This window comes from Felis catus, chromosome B3 (assembly GCF_018350175.1).
Source record: "Felis catus isolate Fca126 chromosome B3, F.catus_Fca126_mat1.0, whole genome shotgun sequence".
NCBI lineage: Eukaryota > Metazoa > Chordata > Mammalia > Carnivora > Felidae > Felis > Felis catus.
The window spans coordinates 81,381,679-81,409,671 of NC_058373.1; the positions used below are offsets into that span (position 1 = coordinate 81,381,679).

General features: G+C 36.1%; 2 long non-coding RNA genes across 2 annotated transcripts in view; one reads left to right on the forward strand and one right to left on the reverse strand.

Moving 5' to 3' along the window:
* Positions 1-27,993, reverse strand: part of LOC109500799 — a 54,651-nt gene that overhangs the window by 3,084 nt on the left and 23,574 nt on the right. The window contains exons 5-6 of the long non-coding RNA XR_006599495.1: positions 27,821-27,987; positions 14,803-14,993 (exon numbers count right to left, since the gene is read on the reverse strand). This is a non-coding gene — a long non-coding RNA (uncharacterized LOC109500799). The remainder of the gene's footprint in view (positions 1-14,802; positions 14,994-27,820; positions 27,988-27,993) is intronic.
* LOC123386041 lies at positions 72-27,827 on the forward strand. The gene is made up of 5 exons (XR_006599496.1): positions 72-1,672; positions 10,577-10,646; positions 17,144-17,291; positions 24,870-24,948; positions 25,412-27,827. It is a non-coding gene; the product is annotated as an uncharacterized LOC123386041 (long non-coding RNA).

The following is a 27,993-nucleotide window of genomic DNA, read 5'->3' on the forward strand; positions in this document are numbered from 1 at the left end:
CCCTTCCCCACTCATGCTTTGTCTCTCTGCCTCTCAAAAATATATAAACATTTAAAAAATTTAAGAAGTAATAAAATAATTTAAAAAATAGTAATCTGATTTTTTAAAAAATGATACACCTCTAATTAAAAAAAAAAAAAAAACAAACCCAACAAGTTCACTAATGGCCAAAAACTTTCTGGAAGATATATGGGGAGGTTATAATGAAGTATACTAAATATATAGTAAAGCATGGAAGACAAAGTATATAAGCTAATTGTCTACAAAATGGACACCTATGTGACTACCAACCAAATGAAGAGGTAAATCACCACTAGCATCACAGAAACCTCAGTATTTTCTCACAATTACTACCCTCTCTGTCCCTTACAAAGTTAACCATCTACTGATATACCTAAGCTTATACCCTTAAATATTATAGTTTTACCTGTTTTTGAAATGTATATTAAATGGGATTATACAGTTTTTTGCTCTATATTAAATGCTTTTGCTGTGTATTGTTTCTGAGTTCCATATCTGCTATTACATATAGCTGCTATTCATATTATTTGCTGTAGAATATTACATTGAATATACACAACTCTCCCATTCCACTGTAGATGGATATTTGGGTTGATTCCACTGTTTGACAGATTGTACTGTTATGAGCATTCGTGTACATATTTAATTGGTGTTCTGTACTTAAATTTCTGTTGTATTATTTCTGGAAGTGGGATTGTAGTTGTTTAGTGGTATCTCATTATGGTTTTAACTTGAATTTCCTTGATTACAAATGAAATTGAGCACCTTTACCCATTGGCTGATTAGATTTCCTGTTTTGTATACTGCCCAGTCAAATCTCTTGCCTATTTTTCTATTGTATTAGAGTGTTTTATGAATTTCTGTCAGTTCTGTGTTGCAGATAGCTTTCCCACTCTGATTGGTCTTTCAGTCTTTTAATGGTGTGTTTTGATTAACCAAATGATCTTAATTTTAGCATATTCAAATTCATTATTTTCCTGTATGATTATTGATTTTTGTGCAATGCCTCAAGGTCATGAAGATATCCGGTATTAATTTCTAGACGTTCTAGCATTGTCTTGCTCTTACATTCTATAATTCATTTGGAATTGTTTTTTTGTTATTAGGTGAGGTAGGCATTAGATTTCATTTTTTTCCTTGTAGTTATCTAATTGTCCACTAGGACTCTCTTTTTCCTTTGCTTTTCTGCAGTACCACCTTTGTTGTGAATTAATGTCTATGTTTCTATGGATCTGTTTCCGGGCTTTCTGTTCTGTCCCATTGGTTTGTTTGTCTGCCTTTACACCAATAACTCACTGTTTTGTTTCTTATCACCTTGTTCTTCAAGAATATTTTGGCAAATCTTGATTTTTTTTTCATTTTCATATAAATTTTAGGACCAGTGTGTAAAGTTCACAGCAACAAAAAATTGGAGAGTTTCAGTTTTGCTTAGGATGGAGAAGACTGGGAAAAGCATCATATCTGACTTAGAACAAGAAAAAACTGTATGATATACAAAATCATAACTTTTCTTAAACCCACTAGAGATCCTAAGTTACAGTGCAACCAAGTAGTATGAGATATATGAAAAGACAGACCTCTCCAAGGAGACACAGGATGCAAGCATACCTTTGGCAAAACACAGAAGAGATGTTAAGCTCCCTACAGACAGGTAAGAATAATCCAGTGAAAAACTCTTAACAAATTGCTAAAAGCTGAGTGGGGGATAACAGGAGAATCTAGAACCCCTACAAGCTGTTCATTGAGGAGAGTTTGTACCCACTCCTAGGCTTTTCTCTATGGACCTGACTGTGTGCCTAAGAGAAGAATTGAGCATTGGGCAGAGGATTAGAGAAAACCTTCTTGAGTAGTATAGGGCTGGAGAAGGAGAGTAACTGCTGCTTGGAGAAAAACACAAAACCTTACCTGATTCTCCTTCTCTGTGGAACAAACACATTTAAGTCACTAGGGGAGGGTAGCAAACCTGTCCTCAGATGAAGACCCATTCTGACTGCAGGAGAGGACATAGAAAACCCCTAATCATGATGGAGAACAGGAAGCCATCCCTACCCTAGCCATTAAAGACATCCTATCACTCAGGGAGGGATAGGATCACTGAGAAAGCCCATTCACCAAGACTTGGGGATGTAGCACTTACTTAGAGCTAAGATTAGATTAGGACAACAGAGAATCCTCTGGTCCACAGCAAGCTAGCAAGCATTAAGTATGAAACATTAGCAGTGTCCACTGGTGGAGGAGGGGGAAAGAATGTGAATAGAGAGGTCAAAAACTAAGAGTAGAGCAATCCATCTTTCAACTTAAGCACAAGGTAATACCAAAGAGGTTTGAAGCCAGTGGTGTACTGAAGGTAACCATGAGAACAATAAAACCTAAATAAGATGAACTGTTGACTAAATTAACTCAGATCTGTTCATTAAATTTCTAGCGAAATTAGAGTCCTGTGCATTTTCAGCCATAAATAACTATTTACCTCCATTTCTGTTGTTCTACACATGATGTTCAGTATTAAGTATAAAAAATTATAAGACAACAGAACTAGAACAAATAATCCTAATTTAAAAAATTTTTTTAGATGTTTATTTTTGAGACAGCATGAGTAGGGAAAGGGCAGAGAGAGAGGGAGACACAGAATCCAAAGCAGGCTCCAGGCTGTGAGCTGTCAGCATAGAGCCCAATGCGGGTATCGAACCCACAAGCCACGAGATCATGACCTGAGCTGAAGTCGGTCACTTAACTGACTGAGCCACCCAGGTGCCCCAATAATCCTAAAATTCTTATGGAACTACAAAAGACCGTAAATAGCCAAAGCAATCTTGAGAAAGAAGAACAAAGCTGGAGGTATCACATTTCCAGAGTTCAAGACATACAACAAAGCTATAGTAATCAAAACAGTTTGGTACTGGCACAAAAATAGACACATAGGTCAATGGAACAGGATAAAGAGCTCAGAAATAAATCCATACTTACATGGTCAATTAATCTATGATAAAAGAGGAAAGAATATAAATGGCAAAAACAAGATTTCCTTCAGTCAACTAATCTTTGACAAAGCAGGAAAGAATATTCAGTGGAAAAAAGACAATTTCTTCAACAACGTGTTGGGAAAACTGGACAGCAACATGCAGAAGAATGAAACTAGACTACTTTCTTACACTATACACGACAACAAACTCAAAATGGATGAAAGATCTAAATTTGAGACAGGAAACCATCATAATCCTGGAGGAGAACCTAGGCAGCAACCTCTTTGACCTCAGCCATAGCAACTTCTTACTAGACAACGTTGCCAGAAGCAAGGGAAACAAAAGCAAAAATGACCTATTGGGACTTCATCAAGATAGAAAGCTTCTGCACAGTGAAGGAAACAACCAACCAAACTAAAAGGCAACCTACAGCATGAGAGAAGGTATTTGCGAATGACATATCTGATAAAGGGTTAGTATCCAAAACCTATAGAGAACTTCTCAAACTCAACACCCCCCAAAAATTCAAATAATCCAGTTAAGAAATGAGCAGAAGACATGAATAGACAGTTATCCAAAGAAGACATCCAGGTGGCTAACAGACACATGAAAAGATGCTCAATATCAGGGAAATACAAGTCAAAACTACAGTGAGCTATCACCACACACCTGTCAGAATGACTAAAATTAACAACTCTGGAAACAATAGATGTTGGTGATGTGGAAACAGAGGCGCACCAATGTTTATAGCAGCATTATCAACAGTAGCCAAATTATGGAAAGAGCCCAAATGCCTATATATATACATATATATATATATATATATATATATATATATATATATATATATATATAATTTAAAAAGTGAGACTTTTGTCATTTGTGACAACATGGATATAACTAGAAGGTGTTACACTAAGTGAAATAAGTCAGAGAAAGACAAATACCATGTAATTTTACTTTCTGTGGAATCTGAAAAATGAACAAACAGAAACAGAGTCATACATACAAAGAACACATTAGTGATTTCTGGAGGAAAGTGGGGTGTGGGGATGGGCAAAATAGGTGAAAGTATGAGGTACAAACTTCCAATTAATAAATAAATCACAGAGATGAAAAGTACAGCATAGAGAATATAGTCAATAATATTGTAATAATTTTGCATGGTGACTACACTTATGGTGAGCATTCAGTAATATATAGAATTATTGGATCACTATGTTGTACCCTTGAAACTAATATAAAATTGTATGTCAACTATACTTCAATAATTTTAAAATAATATTTTTAAAATTGTAAGACATAAAAGACAAAAACCAACCCCTTATCAACAGACAAAACACTCAACAGAACCAGACACAGAGATGACTCAGATGTTTGTACTATCAAGTAAGGAATGGCTATGAATAATATGTTAAAGTGTTTAGTGGAAAAGGTGGACGATTTACCTGAGCAAATAGGGAATTTGACAGATAGATGGAAACCATAAGAACAAGTAAAATAGAAATGCTAGAAGGAAAAAAATATATATATTTAACAAATTGAGAATGCCTTTGGGCTCATCAGTGAAACTGGACAGATGAAGAATCAATGAACTTGGATATAGTTAAACAGGACAAAGAGAATAAAGAGTTAAGCACACATGTGTGCATGTGTGCACATGAGCAAGAGCTGGGGATAAATTGGCATCTTGTAAGAAGAAAGGAACACTGAGACAGACAAAATATTTAAAGAGATAACTGCTAAGAATTCTCTTGGTAAAATGAAAGGTATCAAACTGGGAAATTCACAGAGCTCAGATAACCCCAAGTGGGATTTTTAAAACAGAAATAACATATTGAAACTGCTAGAAAAACAAAGATAAAAAGAAAATCTTAAAGGCAGTAAATGGAAAAATTCACATTATATACAGACAACAAAAATAAGAATTACAGCAGACTTCCCCTATGCAAGACATACAACAGAGGGACATTTTTAAAGTGGTGAAATTTAAAAAATTGTCAATCCAGAATCCTATGCCACTGAAAAAAAAAACATTCAAAGAGGAAAACCTGTGTTGTTCTTGGACAAAAGCTGAGGGAATTCCTTAACAGCAGACTATAGTACAGTAGAAGCTGTAGGAAATTCTTCAGGCAGTGATACCAAAACACCAGATGGGAACTTTGATTTATACAAAGAACTGAAGATGTCTGAAAATGGTTAAAATAAAGATAAGCATAAAAAGTACTTGTCTTATTCTTCATCATCCTAAAAGACAAGTGTCTAAATATAACAGCAATGTATTGTGGATTTATAGCATATATAAAAGTAAAATATATTACAACAATAACACAAATGATGAGGGGGATATGTTGGGCATTAACTGTTACAAGATTCTTATATAAGAAAAGGTATAATATTATTTGTATATTAATTTAAGCCAAACATTGTAAATTTTAAACAGCTTTTTTTAAATAGGGTTAAATAGTAAGCCAGTAATGGAGATAAACTTGATCATAAATCCTTAATCCAAAAGCAAGCAGAAATATAAAAGGAACAAAGAGCAGATAGAACAAAAAGAAAACAGCATGCAAGATGGCAGATTTTTATCTAAACATCGATAATGACAATTAATGGAAATGTTCAAAACATACAAATTATGAATTAAAAGATTATCATATTGAGCAGGATCATACTTACTATACACTTCCTGAAAGAAATCCATTTTAAATATAAATGTATAAATAGACTAAAAGTAAAAGGTGGAAAAGACATACAATGTAAACACTAAGGAAAAATAGAGTGACTATAGTATTATCACACATAGTAGACTTCCGAACAAGACACATTACCAGGGCTGAAAACTGACATTATGTAATGGTAAAGGTGTTAAGTAGCCAGGAAGACATAACAATCCTAAATATGTGTCCACCTAACAAAATAGCTTTGAAATACAGGAAGTAAAAATTGATGGAACTAAAAGTAAAACCAAACCCTAATTACAGTTAGATATTTCAATACTCCTCTCTCAGTAATTGATGGCACAAGGACAGAAAGTATTAGAAGACCTTAACAATGATCAACATTTATAGAACACTTCTCCCCAAAACAATAGAATGCATACTATTTTCAAGTATACATGGGATATTCACCAAAATATACCATATTCTGAGTCATAAACATATATCAACATATTTAAAACAACCAAAATCCTGTAAAACATGTTCTCTTACCATAAGAAATAAATAGAATTCAATATCAGAAAGATATCTGGAAACCTCTTAAGTATTTGGAAATAGAACAATTCTAAATTGCCCATGTGTCAAGAAGGAAGGAACAAAGGAAATTATAAAATATTTTGACTGAATTGAAATGGAAACAAAACATCAACATTTGTGGGATGCACATAAAGTAGTGCTTACAGGAAAACAGTGGCATTAAATGCTTACATTAGAAAAGAAATCTCATAGCAACAAAGTAATCTTCTCTATTAAGAACCTGGTGATAGAAGAGTAAATTAAATCCAACACACACAAAAAAGGGCAGCAAATGAAATTGAGAAGAAAAGCAGTAGAGAAAATCAGTGAAATCCAAAGCTGGTGTTTTGAAAAGTGAACAGAATTGACAAACCACTAGCCAGATTCATTTAGAAGTGAGAGAAACCGAGTTTAATTGCCAAAATCAGGAACGAAAGAGGGAACATCACGAAGATCCTACAGACATTAAAAGTACAAAAGGAGCTATTACAAACTTTATGCCCACAAAATTGACAACATAGATGATATAGACAAATTTCTTGAAAAATGCTGACTACCAAAGCTTATTCAAGGAATAGATGGGGGTGCCTGGGTGGCTCAGTCGGTTAGGTGTTCATCAGACTCTTGACTTCAGCTCAGGTCATGATCTCACAGTTTGTGAGATTGAGCCCTGTGTCATATTTTGAGAGAGTACGAGTAGGGGAGGGGCAGAGAGAGAGGGAGAGAGAGAATCCCAAGCAGGCTTTGCATGGAGGCAGCACTTGATCTCAGGACCATGACTTCGTGACCTGAGCCAAAATCAGGAGTCAAGGGCTTAACTGACTGAGCCAACCAGGTGCTGCCCCCAGCTCAGTTTTTGGAGCTAGCATTACCCTGATAACCAAACCAAAGACATTACAAGAAAACTACAGATAAATATTCCTCATAACCATAGATACTCTAGGCAACATATTATTTAATTGAATCCAGCATAAAAGAATAATACATTGTGACCAAGTGGTCATTATCCTGGTAATGTAAGGTTGCTTAAACATTTGAAAATCAATCAATATAAATAGCAGATTAAACATACAGACTAAAGAAGAAACACCATATGTTTATCCTAATAGATGCATAAAAAGTGACAAAATTAGTATGTATTTGTGATAAAAAAAATTCTCAGCAAACTAGGAATAAAAGACAACCTTTTCTTCCTGATAAAAAGTATTTACAAAAATATTTACAGTTAATATCATGACTAATGGTGAAAAATTGACTGCTTTCCTCCTATGATTGGGACCAAGGCAAAGTTCTCCAAACTCCCCACTTTTATTCACTGTTATACTGGAGGTTTTATCAGTGCAATAGAAAAAGAAATAAAAGCATACAAGTTGGAAAGGAAAAGATAAAACCACCTTCGTTCACAGATGACATGATTGTCCATGGGAAAAAAAACCCCTAAAAATACAAAAAATTAACTAATGAATCAATTTAGCAGATTTGCAGCATGCAAGGTCAATATACAAAAATCAATTTTATTCCTATATACTGGCAATGAATAATTGGAAGTGGAAAAAAGTACAATTTATAATAGCACAAAAAACATTAAATATTTATATATAAATCTAATAAGATGTGGACAAATACAAAACACTAAAAAAAGAAATCAAAGAAAACTTATATACATGGTGAAAGATCACGTTCATGGTTTGCAAGACTTAATATTGTTAAGACATCTGTTCTCCTCAGATGGAACTACTATATCCAATGCAATTCCAATCAAAATCCTGGGATACTCTCTTGCTGAAATTGACAACTTGATTCTAAAATTTATATGGAAATAAAGAGGGTCTAGGATAGCCAAAACACATTTGAATAAAGAAGATTAAAGTCAGAGAACGTACATTATCTGATTTCAAGATTTTTATAAAGCTACAGTAATCAAGACAATGTAGTTTTGGTGTAAAGATAGACCTATAGATCCATAGAACAGAGTAGAGTTTAAAAATAGACATATTACCCAAATGATAACTTGATTTTCAGGAAAGGTGCCAAGGCAATTCAATGAGGAATAGATCTTTTCAGCAAGTGTGCTTAATACTTAGACAACCTTTTTGTAAAGAAATGAAACTTTATACCTACACATATACAAAAATTAAACTAAAATGGATAATTTATCTAAATGCAATATCTAAAACTATGAAACTTCTAAAAGGAGAATCTTGAATTAGGCAAAGATTTCTCAAATAGGACATAGAAACAATCACTCTAAAACTATAAAAGGTTAAATTGTACTTAGTATTAAAACAGCTGTTTAAAAACACAGTTAAGAAAGTTAAAAGAATTTTCAGACTGGGAGAATACATAAAATATATCTGACAAAGAAGTTGTATCTAAACTATATATAGAACTACAACCCATTAAAAAGACCCCCTAAAAACCGTGATTTTAAAATGGGCAAAGCATTTGGCTAGAGACTTCACTAAGAGATACCACTGAAAACATGAAAAATGCTCAGCATCTTTAGTCACTGGGAAAATGCCCACAAACCCAAAAAACCACAGCAAAACCCCACAATGAGATACCACTACACAGCCACGAAAGTGGCCACAGTGAAGAAGACTGACCACACTAAATCTTGGTGATAATATGGGCCCACTGGAACTTTATCTTATACACTGTTGATGGAAATGTAAAATAGTACATTTACTTTTGGAAAACAGCCTGGCATATTCTAAAAGAGTGAAACATGCACTAACATACAGTCTAACTATTCTCCTAGATATTTACCCAAAAGAAATAAAATGTATATCCAGCTGAAGTCTTATGTACAAATTAATATTCCTAACAGCTTTGTTCATAATATCCCAAACTGGAAACAACTTAAGTGTCCACCAAATGGTGAATGGACACACCAGATTTGCTACCTCTATGCAATAGAATACTTCATAGAAATAAAATAGAATGAATTATTGATACAATATTAATAACTCTTAATGCTGAGTGAAAGAGGTATACAAAAAAAGTGGAACCTGCGTAATTCCATTTATATAAATTCTAGAAAAAGCAAACTTAACTACTTGACAAAGTAAATCAGTGGTTGCCTGGAGATGGGTGTTGGGGGAGAAAGGGATGGAGAGAGGGGAAGGATTAAAAAGGAAATAAGGAAACTTTGGGACTTGATAGAAATGCTCTATAACTTGATTATAGTGAAGATTTCACAGGTATATACATAGGCCAAACCAGCCACCTTGTACACTTTAAATATGTGCAGTTTATTGTGCATCAGTTATACCTCAATGAAGTTGTAAAAAAAAAAAAATGCATTAATAAATTGCTTCCTGATTTTGGATTGTACTTTTTGGAATAATATTTTTAGAAGAAGATAGCCCTTTTTAAATGCCTGTATATGGTTATTTTCAAATTCCTTTTGTAAAGTCTAATTTTTTTTTTTCTATCTGAAGATACCTTATTGAAAACTAGATGAACATTCTCTCTAGAGCTAGTTTGAATGACTATTGATGTTTGGATTTCGGGTTGAAATTTGAAGGATAATCAATTCAATTATTTGCTTTCTTTTCTTCTGCACATCCTATTGTGTGATCTGAAGCAGCAAATTGTTTTCACATTTAAAACTATTTTTAAATAATTTGGCTTAAAGTTTCCACGGAGTACAGTGACAATAGAACTTGGCCATAGACCACTTTTCTAATCAGAAACCTTTATTTAAATTGCATTTAAATCCATTCTTCAGTGTAAAGCCTATCAGTGCTTTGAAAATCTTGTTAAACTCTAAAATTGAATGACTAATATAAATAATGATGTGCCATACTCCCAACTTATTAATTGAAAAGTAGCTCACTTTTATCCCCTGGAACGTCAGGTTTGTAACAACAGGTAAGTTGGATAATACATAAAAGATGTTTAATACAAAAAAAGAATAACCTTTAATTAAAAAAAAAGGCAAAAAGTCATTTATTTGAAGATTTTTTCAAACTACTTGCTCTTTATTGTTTGTAATCTTTTATAGATATTTAAAGTGTCGTAGTTGTTGGTTTTTATTTCAGCTTATTCATACCCTATCCTATGCCTTTGGTAATTTTTATGTTACTGCAAATTAGTTTGGGCCATTACGGCAATGTTACTTATCTTCTACAAAAGGAATATATCAAGCAATAAGGATTTTTAATTTTTATTATTGAGAAATATAATAGGAACAATAAATTATCTCCAGCTATCTCTGTTTTAAGCATTGGAAAAGATTTTGAAGAATATGGGTGTTGCTGCTGTTGAACTGTTGTTTAAACATTATTTCTCACACTGTGGCTAATGGATTTAATTATGGTTCACACTCTTGTTTCTTTATCATCTCTTCAGATGGGAAGCTATACAGAAACATTGTAAACCACTACGAGAACATGTTATTAGGCTGTCTCTGCTGATGAAGGTATTTTCAAATTATGTTGTAAAAGTCCCTTGCAAATGAATTCCATTAAGCACTGGCTTTCTCCTGTAGTTCACTAATCATAGTTGCCCACGTACATCAAGTACAAAAAAAAGCCAACACATCCAAATAAAAAGGTGTTATTGTGACTGGACTCCAAAGGTTGGCAACAGTGATTAGTCTAAAATCCATTTAACGTGGAGAGGAGCCCATCAAAAATATTTCTTTAACTCTTTTGTAGCCCATCGTGGCCCCTCGGGAGCTCATACTTCAACTGGGAATAGTAAACTATCACAATGAAGTAAAATTTAAAACTAGTAAGAGCCAACCTCTGACTTTATGTACATTGGTATTTTTAGGAAAGTGGGTTGGAGAAAGATCTACAATCAGGTTTGAAGAATAGGTGGTTTAATATGAAGAAATAATATGAGCAAAGACAGGGTGTAAGTGAACTTACTATGGTTTACACTAGGGAGTTTTGGAAAAACTAGCCTACTTTAGAGATGTAGTTTTCTATTTGGAAGTAATGGATAATAGGATGGGAAAACTAATCAGATTATAGAGGGCCTGAAATGCCATGAAGTTCTCATTGATCTTGACACAATGGGCAGTCATAAGATTCATTTACATTATTCTTTAATTTATAATACATACCTTCCCAATAAAATTTAAAAGGCACAAAAATGCAATCCATGAAAAATAATTGTCCCTTTTAATAAAGCATAACAATCTGATTGAAATATCTATATGAAGAGCAAAGATGCAGGAATAGCTGAGAAACTCCTGCATAAGAGGAAAATTAGAAGGAAGAGGAGGAGGTGGGGGAGGAGGAGGGGGAGGAAAGCAACTTGACTTACCAGATAGCAAACTTACTATGAATTTATAGTAATTAAAAGTTTGTTATTAACACAGGATAGAAAATTGACAAAATAAGAGAGCCCAGAAATAGTCTGTACATATATGAGTGCTTGATTTATGACAAAATCACTGAGGAAATAATGCTGGGACATGTGGAAAAGAATGGATCCCTTCCTCATGCCATATAAAAATCAACTTTAGAAGGTAAAATAATAGAGCACGTAGGTTGCTCAGTCAATTGAGCATTCAACCCTTGATTCAGCTCAGGTCATGATTCCAGGGTTGTGGGATCAAACCCTATGCAAGGCTCTGTGCAGAGCATGGGGCCTGGTTAAGATTCTCTCTCTCTCTCTCTCTCTCTCTCTCTCTCTCTCTCCCTCTCTCTCCCTCTGCCCCTCTCCCCCACTTGCACGCATGTTCTCTCTCTCTCTCTCCCTCTGCCCCTCTCCCCCACTTGCACGCATGTTCTCTCTCTCTCTCTCTCAAATTAAAAAAAAAATGTTGTTTAAAAAAGGTAAAATTTTGAAGAAAACATGGGACCTTTGTGACCTTAGGAGGGAAGAATCTCTTAAACAAGATACAAACAGCCCTAATCATAAAAGAAAAGTTTGATAAATTGGGCTGCATTAAAATTCAGAATATCCCTTCAGTAAAAGACATCATGTAAAAAATGAGACGTGTCATAAACTGAGAGAACGTATTGTAGCACCTGTAATTAGTTATTTGGAGTAATATAAGAACAACTACAAATAAATCAATAAGGAAAAAACATAACTTAAATGAAAGCTAGGCAATGGAAAGTAAGTATTTCACAGAAGAGAAAATGTGAATGGCCAATAAACAAAATAAGCTCAATCCTGGTAGTAATCAGGAAAATACAAATCAAAACCAACAAGATGCCATTTCATACTCACTGGATTGTAAAAATTAAAAAGTCTTACAACCAGTGTTGAAAGGGACGTGTCTTAGACATTTCTGGTAAAATGGTAAACAACCACTCTGGAGAACACATTGTTGTAATAATACAGTCACATAATTTACTACTCTGTTCTTGGCATTTCCAAGAGGATTCCTTACACATGCGCGTCAGAAGACACAGATGGAAATGTTCATAGCAGTGCTATTCAGAGTAGCAAAAATCTGCAAATAACCCAACTGTAACAAAAGAATGAATAAATTCCTTGTAGTATAGTCATACAGTAGAATATTATGCAGCCTTGATAATGAACTGCAGATAGTTGGGCTCTGTGCTGACAGCTCAGAGCCTGGAGCCTGTTTCAGATTCTGTGTCTCCCTCTCTCTCTGACCCTCCTCCATTCATGCTCTGTCTGTCTCTGTCTCAAAAATAAATAAACGCTAAAAAAATGTTTTTGAATGACTAATCTTAGAAACATAATGTATGAACATGGCAAGTTATAGAAGACTATAGCCTACCATTTTATAAAGTTCAAAAAAAAGTAATACATGATATGTGTGATTAAATTTTCCTAAAAACCTGTGGGAATGATATACATTAAAATCAAGTGTTACTCTATGGTGCCAGTGAGGCATAAGGCAGGAAAGAAAGACAAAGATAGCTACAGATCTGGTAAACTAGTTGTTTTTATTTTTTTAAGTTGGGAGGGTGAGTGGGGTCATAGGTATTGTTTTATTTCTTAACTCATACATATTCTTTGTATGAAATACAACCTTAAAATTATAATTTGGAGAAAAAATATATTTCGTCCTTCTACTCAACCATCCATTTTCCTTCACATAGAGACTTGTTAAATAAACTGTAGAACAGCCATACAAGAGAATGCAATGCAGGGGCGCCTGGGTGGCACAGTCGGTTAAGCGTCCGACTTCAGCCAGGTCACGATCTCACGGTCCGTGAGTTCGAGTCCCGCGTCAGGCTCTGGGCTGATGGCTCAGAGCCTGGAGCCTGTTTCCGATTCTGTGTCTCCCTCTCTCTCTGCCCCTCCCCCGTTCATGCTCTGTCTCTCTCTGTCCCAAAAATAAATAAAAAACGTTGAAAAAAAATTAAAAAAAAAAAAGAAAGAAAATGCAATGCAGCTCTCAGAATAAAGCAACCCTCTATGTTCTAAATGGAATGACAACTGGATTACATTGTTAAAAGAAGTGCATGTATAATGCTACAATTTGCATTAAAACACACACACACACACACACACACACATTTATATATGCATGAGTCAGCTATCTCTGTAAGATTACCAAGAAACTGGCTGTCATGAGTTCTTGACTCTGGAAGTGACTTACGGAAGCCATATTTTTAAAAGATTGACCCAGCCACATGTAGGAAGTGAGGTGGTGGCAGTGATAGGACGGGGCCGTGAGGGAGCGACGTTCACTAAAGAAATCAGGGAAAACGGGGAGACCAGCTGGAGAACCATCACAGGAATGCAACCATGAGGGAACCAGGGCTGGAGAAGGGTGATGGCCGTGGGATTATAAACAGGAGAACATAATGAAGTGAAAGGTTTTGACACTGTAAATGATTAAACAGTTCATTCTGCCTAATTACTCTTGCCAAAACCCAGTAGTCTACAAAGTCATGTAAAACTGCATTTTTAATGTACTGAATGCAATTTATTTTATTATCCTAGTTAAGACCTGTTAAATTCAAGGGATGGTCATGGAATGTTACAACACAGATGGTCTTCAGAAGGTTTTGTGGTATCCGTTTTTTCATTAAAGCCACAAAGGGAGAAGAAAATCTGAAATACTTCCTGATTTACCCTACTTTTTGACCTTTCATCCCAAGAAGGATTTAATTGATAAATCTTCTATGAGATTATAAAAATATTTGCCTACTAATGTGCCCTATGTAGCAATGCCAAAAATACCCTCCTAACGGGGTATTCTAAGAGAAAATACTTTTAAGGCAGAAAGTAGAGATTACAGGATTTATTCTCTTGACACCTGTAATTAAGTTTAATTAAAACATTATAAACCTTTTCTTCTACCCAGTTACATTATGATATGAATTTTTGCATACCGGTTATATCTGCAGTTATGAATTGATTTCTTTTAAATTGTCCCATCAATTATTGAAATGCCCATACTTTTTTTACTCAGTGTTAGTAAAATCTGCTGGCACTCTAAAATAAAATGGTCCCATCCGCTCTCTCTTCTCTCCACCCCGCCCCTCCTATGCCTCCTTTCTTCTGCACTTCTTGCCGTCCTCACTCCTCCTGCAGTTGATCTTTTTGCCAAAATGCAGCCAGGAATTAGTTGTGTGCAGATGTATTGATTATAGTTTGTGTGCGTGAGTCTGTGCTGTCCTATTTTCCTGCACCTCAGATGGAGTTGTCCCAGTGCCGGCACCACCACTGACTTCTGGTTGAAGTCCCTGAGTCTTTGAACATCTGTCGTCCTTTACGTCATTCATGGGACTCAGAAAAGATCTACTTGAAGTTTTTCTTTCATACCACAGGGATTTTCTAAAACTTGTGTTATTTCCTGTGGCCCAGAGATTGTTTCATTTTCCTGCAAGAGGAGAAAAAAAAAAAGGGGATCTAAATGCTTCCTGTGATTGCATAAAGTTTATTTTAGGAACTAAAATCTGTGCTTTTTCTTTTCTATTACACCCTATTTTCCTTGCTCAAGATTTATAGGGAATGTTAGGTCATGTTTGCTCCTTTGCACCAAGGAAAATGTTTTTTACTGACTAGAAAGTTTTAAAGTAAATATTCTATGACCCTGTAGTTCAAGTTCCAGGCTTGATGTGTTTTTCAGAAGAGGAAAAAACATCACTCTGTATCTAGCTCCTTACCCTTTATTTAGCATTCAGACTGTTGCTTGAAACAGTTAACATTATTTAGTCTCCACACTAACCAATTTTTATAAATAGTGTATATAAAATCACCAATAAGCAAAAATATCAAAACTTTTCATTAGTTTATGTCTTTTTGTGGTGAGGAGAGAAAGATTTTACTGTCTTTAATTAGTAACTAATTGTTTTCTGTTGAATCAGGGAGATTTTTTTATCCTTTTTAGGAAGGAATTTTTGTATAAACAAGCTTTTTGTATATGTCTAAGGCTTTCAGTTAGTTACATTTTGCAAGGAATATCAAAAATGGAGATTCATTATAATCACTTCCTGTTAGCAGAGAATAAGACACAGGAGCTATTTAGTCAAGTTGCTTTTTTATAAAATTAGATATTGGAAGGATAGGAAAATATGCCATCTAACCATTTAGGCTGGAACCTGTAGAATCCACTTTTATTTCTGAATGATGGCTTTATAGCCATGCTTTTTAGAATGCATTAGTGTCCTGAGCTTTTAGAAACAAGTGTGTATGTGACTTGCTTGCACATTTTCTAAGAGCATATTTTCCAAATTCAGAAGAGGTGCTGCCACTTCCTTTTTTGTTTCACTTCACAACTCTGTTAATAAAAATCCCTCCTGCAAATTAATTTTCCTTGACAATTCATAGCAACCTTCACATGTTATTGTTTTAAGCAATTATTGAAGGAGTTATCAATTCCCATGTAAATGAGAACATTAGTTACCATCTTTAAAATTGGTTTGAGGATGGGGTCGAGGGTTGATTTCCTGATGACATAAGAGACCAAACTGTGGAGAAAATCTCCTTTCGTGTAGTTAATTTATCTGTGCTGGAATGTAGCTTACCCACATGAATTTCTTTTCCTGTATTTTTTCATGTATTGGTAAGCCTAAGGTACCCATCTTTTCAGGTGGAAGAAACAGGAAGTAAATGCCCTTTGCCTAAATGTCCTTAATGCCCCTTGCCCATTTAATAAACTACCTATATAAGGCTATCAAAGGAAAATATGCCAAAAGAAACTCAGGAATCATGATAAGCTTTTATTAGCTGAAACAGTCCACAGTATTAAGTGGATATCAATGACGTGAGTAAGATTCTATTCATATTGCCCTACGTTATCCATCAGAATTTCTTTGCTTTACTCACTGAAGACCTCAATGTGAATTTGAAGGAAAATTTTAATCTAAACAACAATACCAGGTAAGCTAAAATAAATGTAAGCGGCGTCCTTGTTAAATTAAATATTAATGAAGAATATAACTTTGACTTCTTTTTCACTTATTCTTACTCTCCTCTGAAGATTGGTTTTCTTTTATAGCTTTAAAGACATGCTGCTTTCTCCCAACTCCATTGCTCTGGTATTTTAAAAATAATGATTGAGGGAAGCACTTGAGAGAGGTTGGCATCTGGGAGAAATAAGGAGTTTGCCTCTGATTTCCCCACCACGGAGGGTAGTGAAGAGGAAGTGCGGGGTGCTTGAAGTGATTAAATCTGCTGGGCCATCTGGTCATCAGGAAAAGGCTGTGTTTTCAATTTTGCTGTGAATAGGGAGAAGCTTATTAAGGAAGGAGAGCATTTAGTCTAAGGAAAACAGAAATCGTACTTTATTTCTACCCCTAGAGCCTCACCTACCTTATTTGTTAAAAGAAGGGTCACTTGTGGAAGACACTGACCATTGGTGCGACTATATAATGATGCTGCTGTCTGAGTTACTAGGACCACTCAGAGTGAACACACAAGGGTGGCCACTTGGAATGGAGTCACACTAGTCCCCTGAAGTCTCCCCCCACCCGCATACCATCTTTATGGAGGGAAGAAAATGAACAAAAGGGGTTAACTTTTTTTCAGGGCCAAGGAAAGAAATCAGAGCTCCTGGTTCCTTAAAGTTTACTGGCACGGTCTCTGATCCGGGTATCACTTGGAAAGCTGTGAATCAAGTGTAATCGATTAACATCCATCCGCTCGCCTATTTAATGAACTACCTCATGCTTTAAAGGTAAAAACCAAGTTCATGTTGTATTTACCATTTTTTAAATAGAGCACTAAGTTCAAGAGAGGCTATAGAGAGAAAATTAAAAAAAACAGGAAAAGAAATCAATGCACAAAGCATATATTTGCACTAAACATTGGAATTGGAAGTCTGGTAGAGACATGGCAATGGACAATAGTATGCAAAAAATTAAGAGCTTGGATGTGAGTCCACCTGTTGCCACCTGCTGCTGTCTGTTTGTCATCTTTGTGATTAATTAATACAGTTTCTGATACTACCTGAATTAAACCTGGAAAGCTCAAATCCTAGGATGTAATTGAGATTGAAGAACCTGAAACTTTTTTTAAAAATTTACTTATTTTTAAAAATTTATATCCAAGTTAGTTAGCATATAGTACAATAATGATTTCAGGAGTAAAATCCAGTGATTCATCCCCTACATATAACACCCAGTGCTCATCCCAACAAGTGTCTTCCTTAATGCCCCTTGCCCATTTAGCCCATCCCCCCACCCAGCACCCCTCCAGCAACTCTCAGTTTGTTCTATATATTTAAGAGTCTCTTATGTTTAGTCCCCCTCCCTGTTTTTATGTTATTTTTGCTTTCCTTCACTTAATGTTCATCTGTTTTGTATCTTAAATTCCATATATGAGTGAAGTCATATGGTATTTGTCTTTCTCTGACTAATTTAGCTTAACATAATACACTCTAATTCCATCCACATTGTAACAAGTGGCAAGATTGCATGAGTTTTGATTGCTAAGCAATATTCCATTGTGTGTGTTTTATACTGTAATATATATATATATACACACACACACTACATATAGTATATATATATATATATATATATATATATATATATATATATATATACATATACACACTACATCTTCTTTATCCATTCATCTGTTGATGGACATTTGGGGTCCTTTCATACTTTGGCTATTGTCGATAGCTCTGCTATAAACATTCGGGTACATGTGCCCCTTCAAAACAGCACACCTGTATCCTCTGGATAAATACCTAGTAGTGCAATTGTTGGGTCATAGGGTAGTTCTATTTTTAATTTTTTGAGGAACCTCTATTCTGTTTTCCAGAGTGGCTGCACCAGTTTGCATTCCCACCAGCAGTGCAAAAGGGTTCTTCCATCTCCACATCTTTGCCAACATCTGTTGTTGCCTGAGTTGTTAATGTTAGTCATTCTGACAGGTGTGAAGTGGCATCTCATTGTGGTTTTGATTTGTATTTCCCTGATGATGAGTGATGTTGAGCATTTTTCATGTGCCTGTTAGCCATCTGGATGTCTTCTTTGGAAAAGTGCCTATTCATGTCTTTTGCTCATTTTTTCACTGGATTATTTGGTTTTGGGGTGTTGAGTTTGATGAGTTCTTTATAGATTTTGGATACTAACCCTTTATCTGATGTCATTTGCAGAGCAGCCTGAAACTTTTTAAAGGATTTGTAGTACCTGCAGTTCCACAGAAAAGTGCAGTTTTCTTCATTCAAGATGTAACTAATCACTAAGCATAGGAAGAAGTTTTCCTGACCTTTTAAGAGACTATTGCCTATGGGACACCTGGGTAGCTATCAGATAAGTGTCTGACTCTTGATTTCGGCTCAGGTCATTATCTCATGGGTTCATGAAATTGAACCCCACGTCGGGTTCCTTGCTGACAGCATGGAACCTGCTTGGGATTCTCTCTCTCTCTCTCTCTCTCTCTCTCTCTCTCTCTCTCTCTCTCTCTCTCTCTCTCTTTCTCAAAGTAAATAAGTAAACATTTAAAAAAGAGAGAGACTATTGCTCAGATGGTCTTTGGTTTACTAGGAGTACTTGTCAAGGTGAGGATTTGTTTTGGCTTCATTTGAAACTGCCAGTATGGAGAGAGAGAAACACGCTGAGGGGTGAATTGCCCTACCAAGAACTGCAAGAAGCATGGGGTGTGCAAAAGCTAGAAGGCCAAGAACTTGGTCAACTTCCAGATCACAGACAAAAAGGTCAGTGTGGCTGGGATGGGACTGAGCAGAGATGAGCTGGAAAGGTGCAAAGGGCCAGATCATGAAGCACTTCCTACCATGTGAAGGAGTTAGACTTTCTCTGCAGATGATAAAGAACCATTGGAAAATGTTAGCAGGCAGTTTTGCCTGTCTACTGATGCCCTGGCTCACAGTCTTCTTTCCTCATTCCAAGCCCATGCACTGAGTTTACTGCTTTAGTGTGCAGCTCTTGAGCCTCAAGGGCTTTTTCACTTTCCACATTCTCTGCATTCACTCCTCTGACTTTGTTCTCATTTACATCCACTCTCCATCTGAAATCTGAAACTCTCCTAGCTCTGAATGTAGTTACTTAACCATCCTTCCTGTTCTCATGATCCCTTACCCTCACTAAAGTTGCTTTTCAGGATTCCCAATGCCTTGATGTCTCTTAATAAAGTCGTTCCTCTCTCTCTGGACTTACCTTCTATATTAGTTAGGATTCTCCAGATAAACAGAATTAATAAAGTGTGAGTATATATAGGTAGATGGATAGGTGGATGTAGCTATATCTTCCTATCTGTCTAATGATCAGCTGAGAGGTGATTTATCTATTTATTATTGACATATCAATGGACATATAATGTTAGTTTGAGATGTATGACATAGTGATTTGACATTTATATATATTACAAAATACTCACCATGGTATAGTTACCATCTGTCATCATACAAAGTTAATACAGTATTCTTTACTATATTCCCTATGCTATCCTTTACATCCCCTCATGGGAGTAAAAAAAATTATTTTTTTTATTAACTAGAAGTTTGTACCTCTTGATTCCCTTCACCAATTTCCCCAACCCCTACCCCACTCTGGCAACTGCTAGTTTGTTCTCTATATTTAAGAATCTGTTTCTATTGGGGCGCCTGGGTGGACCAGTCAGTTAAGTGGCTGACTTTGGCTCGGGTCATGATCTCATGTTCGTGCATTCAAGCCCTGTGTCAGGCTCTGTGCTGACAGCTCACAGCCATGAGCCTGCTTTGGATTCTATGTCTCGGTCTCTCTCTGCCCCTCCCCCACTCATGCTCTGTCTGTCTCTCTGTCTCAAAAATAAATAAACATTAAAAATAAAAGAATCTGTTTCTATTTTTTTTATTTAGCATATAATACCTGCTAGGTCCATCCGTGTTGTTCCAAATGGCAAGATTTCATTCTTTTTTATGGCTGAGTCATAGTTCATTGTGTATATATACTACATCTTCTATATCCATTCACCTATTGATGGATACTTCATCTGCTTCCATATCTTGGTTATTGTAAATAATGCTGCAATGAACACAGGGGTTGCATATATCTTTTTGATTAGTGTTTTTATTTTCTTTGGTAAATTCCTAGAAGTAGAATTGCTGGATTGTATGATATTTCTATTTAAAAGTTCTTGAGAACTTCATACTGTTTTCATTGGTGATTGCACAAATTTACATTTCTACCAGCATTATACAAGTGTTCCCTTTTCTCTTCTACTAGCAATTGTGACAGTGTGAAGTGATATTGTGATTTTGATTAGCATTCCCCTGATGGTGAGTGATGTTGAACATCTTTTCATGTGTTTTTTGACCATTTCACCATCATCTTTGGAAAAATGTTTATGCAGGTCCTCTGATCATTTTTAATCAGATTGTGTGTTTTTTTTTTTTTTTTTGATGTCGAGTTGATTGGGTTCTTTATATATTTTGGGCATTAACCCCCTATAAGATATATCATTTGCAAATATTTGCTCCCATTCAGTAGATTGCCTTTTTGTTTTGTTGATTATCTCCTTTGCTGTGTAAAAGCTTTTTAGTTTTATGTAGTCCCAATGGTTTATTTTTGCTTTTGTTACTCTTGTATGAAGAGACAAATCCAGAAAAATATTGCTGAGACCAATGTCTATGAGTTTACTGTGTATGTTTTCCTTTACAAGTTTTTTGGTTTCAGGTTTTACATTTGGGTCTTTGATCCATTTTTAGTTTATTTTTGTATATCATATAAGAAAGTGGTTGAGTTTCATTCTTTGGCATGTAGCTGTTATTTCCCCAACACCATTTATTGAAGAACACTCTCTTTTTCCCATTGTATATTGTTTCCTCCTTTGTCAGATTGACCGTATAAACATGAATTTATTTATGGGCTCTCTATTCTGTTCCATTGCTCTATGTGTCTATTTTTATGCCAGTACCATAGTGTTTTGATTCCTACAGCTTTGTAGTATAGTTTGAAATCTGGGAGTGTGATACCTCCATCCTTCTTGTTCTTTATCAAAGTTGCTTTGGCTATTTGGGGTCTTTTATGCTTGCAAACCAATTTTAGGATTATTCTATTTTTTTGAAAAATGGTATTGATAATTGTTAGGAATTTTATTGAATCTGTAAATTGCTTTGGATAGTATGGACATTTTAACAATATTAATTTTTCCAATCCATAAGTACAGTATATCTTTCCATTTGTTTGTGTCATCTGCAATTTCTTTTATTGGTCTCATAGTTTTAGAGTACACGTCTTTCACCTCCTTGGTTAAATTTATCTCTAGGTATTTTATCCTTTTTTATACAATTATAAATGGGTTCATTTCCTTAATTCCTCTCTGCTAGTTTGTTATTAGTATAAAGAAACAGATTTCTCTATATTAATTTTGTATCCTCCAACTTTACTGAATTCACTTATTAGTTCTCATAGTTCTTTTGGTGGAGCTTTTATTGTTTTCTATATATAGTGTTATTCCATCTGCAAAGTTTGACTTCTTCCTTACCAATTTGGATGTATTTTCTCCCTTCCCTTGCCTTCCCTTGCCTTCCCTTCGCTTCCCTTCGCTTCCCTTCCCTTCCCTTTCCATTCTTTGTCTGATTGCTGTGGCTATGACTTCAAGTATTATGTTGCATACAAGTGATGAGAGTGGACATCCTTGTCTTGTTTCTGATCTTAGAGGAAAAACTTTCATGTTTTCACTACCAAGGATGATGTTAGCTGTGGATTTGCCATATATGGCCTTTACTGTGTTGAGTTATGTTCTCTCTATATCCACTTTGTTTAGAGCTTTTTATCATGAATGGATGTTGGATTTTGTGAAATGCTTTTTCTGCATCTCTTGAGATGGTTATATGATTTTTGTCTTTCATTTTGTTAATGTGATATATCATGATGGCTGAGTTGCATGGAGAGAGGTATATTTTAAGGAATTGGCTCACACACTTATGGAGGCTGGTGAATCCAAAATCTGTAGGGTAGATTGGCAGGATGGAGATCCATGGAAGACCTGATGTTGTGATTCAACTCCAAAGACTATTTGTTGGCAGGATTCTCTCTTGCTTAGGGAGGTCAGTCTTTTGTTGTATTCAGGCTTTCAGTCAAGTGAATAGGCTTATCTACATTATGGAGGGCAAACTGCTTTACCCAAGGTCCATTTATTTAAATGTTAATGTCATCCAAAAACCCTTTCACAGTAACATCCAGAATGATGTTTCACCAAGTATCTGGGTGCCATGGCCCAACCAAGTCAAAACATAAAAGTAACCATCACACCTTCCTGTCTTCTCTAACCTGGACCTATGCCATGAATGGTTCCATTGGCTTCTTCCTTGCTCCTTTACCTTGTTGTGTAACTACCATACCTGCTTTGTTAATGCCAAAGTTTGTATTACTCTGGAAATCTGCTTCCTCTATTCCTGAAACTGTTCAGCAACACTGAAGAAAACCACACACCCAAGTATAATGGTGTTAAAACAAGTGAGTGGTCCCTGGCTCCAGTGAGGTCCTCAAGACTGCTTGTGTGTCCCTGGGCAACTCCATCTCCATTCCCACAGAGAGACTTTCAGACCTCTATGTTTCTAGGGAATCCCTTCATGTCCCAGTCTCTCTCACTCAGCTAATGAGCTTAGCTATTACTACACAGTGGAAAGTCTGGGTTTTAAACATGAACCACATCAACTTGCTGCTCTTCAGCCCTGTCTGAACCATTTAAATGATCTTGGTTTGCCCTCATAGGAGAATGTTGGGAGCAGGTAAGGGGCCAACAGGCATATGCACTTTGTCTTCAGAATACATCCAGTGCGACTGTGCCTCTAACCCCCTACCTAGGACTCTTTGAAGGTCATTACCACCTGCCTCCTGACTTCACCTGCCCCCTCCATGGTAGTCCATTCCATCTTTCAATTTGCCTCACCTACTAAATGCCCACTTTCACCTCCTTATCTGACATAACAACTCAGAGTGATGAATCCAAATAGGATTTAGAAATGTTAGGACATGGTGTCTGGATGTGGTTGGACGGATGGTACCAGTCATAGAGAGATGGCAGTAGGAAGTGGAGCAGGGTGTTTCAGAAGGAAGATGATAAGTGGTTTGGCCGCAGTAAACTTCAGGTGCCTGCGGAACATGTATAACCACTGTGATCTCTTAAAGGGCTTTTTATTAGGCCTAAATCATACAGCCTGATTTATTCCCTCCCTCCAGGCCATTTGAGTTCATTTTTCATCTTGTAGGTTGCTAAAACAAAAGGAACAATGTTGATCACCTAATCCTAGTTGTTTAAACAAGAGGGGATTTATTAAGTGTAATTAAAAAGACCCTTGTTACAGCAGGAATACCTTGCATACATCAAAGATAGGTCCCAGCCCATGACAGCATCAGCAATCTGTCAGTCTCTGTACTATAATCTTTTCCTATTTTTGCCTAACTGTTCGTTGCCTGAAGTTCATCCCAGACTCTGGTGAGGTTATAGTGAGTAATTCTAAAGTTATCAACTGCTAGTTGTATTGTTTGGGTCAAGTGTGTAGTTTCTGAGAACTGGTAAATAAGGTTCCTCCACAACACCTCTGTTTACTCATCATTTCATTTAAGCATGTAATATAATTGCCAGCAAGGGAAATGGGTGGTGAGGACAGCCCTAATTGCACTGCAGGCATTTGGGAGGGGCTAGGATTGTCAGCTGCTATTTGCAGCATCGGTCAGCATTAGAAACAGACACGGAAGAAAACACGTGCCCAGACATCTTTTGAGTCTGTTTCTACACTGAGAACCTGACTCATTTCTCACACAGAGACCCACTCTTAAAAGGCTATTTCATGTTCTTGGTGGCAGATGCCAAGTGTGTGTGTGTGTGTGTGTGTGTGTGTGTGTGTGTGTGTGTGAGCGCGCGTGCGCACTTGAGTGCTGAGCCTTTGAAACAGGCCATGCAGACTTCTATGCCATCAGAGTGATGGTGTCAGAAAGGCAGCTCTGTGTCTAGCCTGAAGCTCATAAAGGAGACTGGGTTGCAGACAGAGCTTTGGGAGTCATTACATGCAGGTGGAGGTTGAAGCATTTTGTTCTTAGATAACCTTTGCATCCTTCCAACTCACAGATTCCTCAATTCCAGCATGAGGAATTTATGTTCTCCCTGACTGTACCAAAATTCAGCAGGCATGTGACTCTTTAACATGAAGTTATTAATGATTTTCCCCCCATCATCACATAGTTGTAAACATTGCTGGTATAGGGTATAAATAATCTTGTTAGTAGAAAAATAAAGGGTGGAAACATTGTAAAATGTTTAAAGAGGAACATTTAAAAATGATTTTTATTAATTCCAGAAAGATTGGAGAATGAAGACAGATTCTCTAAATGTCTTACAAGAAGGAAATCCTTGAAGATTTTGCAATCACTAAAAAGGTATCAATAGAATGTATAGAAAAATGGGCAAGTCAGTTGTTTTATTTCTTTTTTTTTTTTCATTTGAGGTATTTAACAGACATTTTCTCAAAAATGAATTAAGGGAGGGGAACGTGGGTGACTCTGTTGTTCTACTTCTTAAATAATGAAGTACATCTAAAGGTGCACCCAAATACAAAATTACAGAGGAATGAATGAATGAATGAATGAATGAATGAATGAAGTCAGTAAGTTCTCCTTGAGAGTAAGTTAAGCTCTTTAGGATATTCCTTTTCTTCCTCAGCCTACTTATAAGTTAATGGATGGTGCTCCTTTAGTGCCTGAGGATCTTCCACTACTCCTAAGCCAAAAGCAAAAAATGATAGCTCCAATGTCCCTATTAATTCATTAGTTATCCTTGCATTTTTTCATCAAGTGCCACCAAGGAATTTCTGTCAGTCACCCAGTTTTTCTCTTTCTCTAGTGTACAGAGCTGCTGCAAATAATATATGCTTTTCATTCATTCTCTGTGTCAAATCTCCAAGAAAGGTGGCATCCCAGGGCCAGGAGACCAGACTTTCAAGGTTGGTGACAGTAGATCTTACACTGATGAAATCAAATGTTTTGCTGGGAATATTGATAAAACGATTCATTTTTACTGAGGGCTATTCACATTGATAGATGGTCAGATGCAAGAAGCAAAATAAATATGGATGATCCTGGCATTACTGCCTCTGACACATTTTTTTTATTCCTTTAATATTTTTCTATACAATCTGTAGGTGTGGATGAATGCCAAACTGCATTTAATTTTCCTATGCCTCCTGGAATTGTGGATGTGAGTTTTATGTACTAATTCTTACAGGAAAAGACATTTTTCTATACGAAGATATGGTGCTTCAGCTTGATAATATGACTGTTGCTTTCTAAATATGTTAAATTTTAATTAACAGAATGTGTGTCTAATGAGATATGCAGATTAATTGAAATATAGAATTATTAAGACCTTCCTAACACAAACTTTTTATAATTCCCTACCTTAATAAATTATATTCAGTATAGTCTATTTACCTTCCTTTGATTAATCTCAATTTTGTCATGCTTCAGGCTATAAATAATCATTTCTGCTTCTACTATAATATATATGCATAAATAGAGGGAGAAAGCAATTCCCCTCTCTTTATTTCCAGGATGTAGCCTCAGAATTGCATTTAAAACAACAACTAAAATCCTTTCTGTCCATTTGTTTTCTTTTTGTTACCTCTTTAACCCACAAGCTGAGTACTGTCCCAAATTCAATTTCATTGGGAATTTAGTTATTTGAGGTTTTAAAATCACTGTTAATCCTTTTTTTCAATTTCAATTGGAAGTCATACATTTTTATAAGATATAGTGAAGTTGCTGACTAAGTCAAACAAATAAGCCTCCCCTGAGTTTTAGAAAGCAAGCGTTTTTAAACAAAATCCTAAGTTAGATGACCTGAAATGCGAATTTATCTGCTGTTTGAATGCTGTAATCATCTCTGGTCTTTCTCCTAACTCTTCATTCATTGTTCAGGCAATGAATATTTATCGAGTGTTTACACCTTGTCAGACAGTGTGAGATGCTAGGGAACACAGAAATGACAAATGACAATCTTGTCTTCACTGCACTTAAAGGCTAGTAGGGCATCAGACTGTTCAGCATCAATGGTTGATAGACTACAGTCAAGGCTAGATTTCAAGTTAATTGTTCTCAGTCAATAAAAAAACCACAAAATTTCAGCAGCCTTCCTGAAAAATTAAGGCTTTCTGGTGGCAAATGTTTGCAAGAGTCTTCAACAAATAATGGTATTAGATCAGTGGTTTTCAAACTCTAGTATGCCTTGGATTACTAGAGGGCTTATTAAAACAGATTCCTGTGCCCCTCACCAGAGGGGTTGATTCAGCAGGTCTGGGGTTGGAGATGGAGTGGAGGGGAAATTTCATTTCTAGGAAGTCCCCAGGTGATATACAGACTGCTGGTTTGGGAACTGCACTTTGAGAAGCACTGGTCTAAAGTATTTTGTTCCTCAGTAGACCCTCCCTTTGGTGATGATGATAATGCTAACAATATTCATGTAGTGAGCTCCTATGGAGTGACAGGTACCTTGCCTGTTACATCCTTCATTACATTCAGTTCTCACAACAACTTCATGGAATAGATGCGATTACTCTACTCATTCGACAAGTAAGGAAATACACTTGGAGAGGTTAATTAATTTGCTCAATGTCACAGAGCTAGTAAGTGACAAAAGCCAGGATTTGAATTTAAATTTTCCTGTTACATGTCTGTGGTTCCAACCACAGTGTTGTTCTGACTTCCTATGATGGCAAGCACACCTGGGCAGTGATGGGCACAGTCTCCTTAAGAGACACCCATGGGTGTCCACTGGACCTGTGTCCACATGCACGTACACCTAGGGGATTCTGAATAGATGGCTTTTTAGGTTCTCATGGGAAGGAGATAGCAGAACTTCCATTGTCATCTATTCTAATGGCTAATAAGCTTTTTGTGATGGGAAAAAAGTTTTAATTAGATAAAGTGTTTCTGTTTTACCATTTTTTAAAAGCCATTCAGTCACAGAGAATTAGATAACCGTAGCACAGCACACCCAGTTGAATTGAACCCGTATCTCAATGAAACAGGATTTGACAGTGAGGGCTGGAACCAGGTGTGCTGCTTTATCCAAAAGGTCAAACACCCCTTTCCAGTCCTCATCCCCTTGCAACCCATTAAAAGGTGTCTTTGAAATTAATTTGAGCTCTTTGGACCTGAGTTAAAATACTTGTTGCATATCACCTAACATAAAAATAGTAATTATTTGATATATTAATTAATAGTTCTGTCAGGAAGGCTCAGTGATCTTACTCACAGGGTGAGGAAAATCAAAGAATGTGCTGGTGGTTCATCAGCATCCTGGGAAGGGCCATCTTGGTTCCTGGTTAGACAACATTTTCTGTTGAGGAGTTGATCTCATCTCCTGACCTTACAGCAGACTATTCTTACACCTACAGAGGATGCAGTGGTCTTTCAGATGGGCTATTA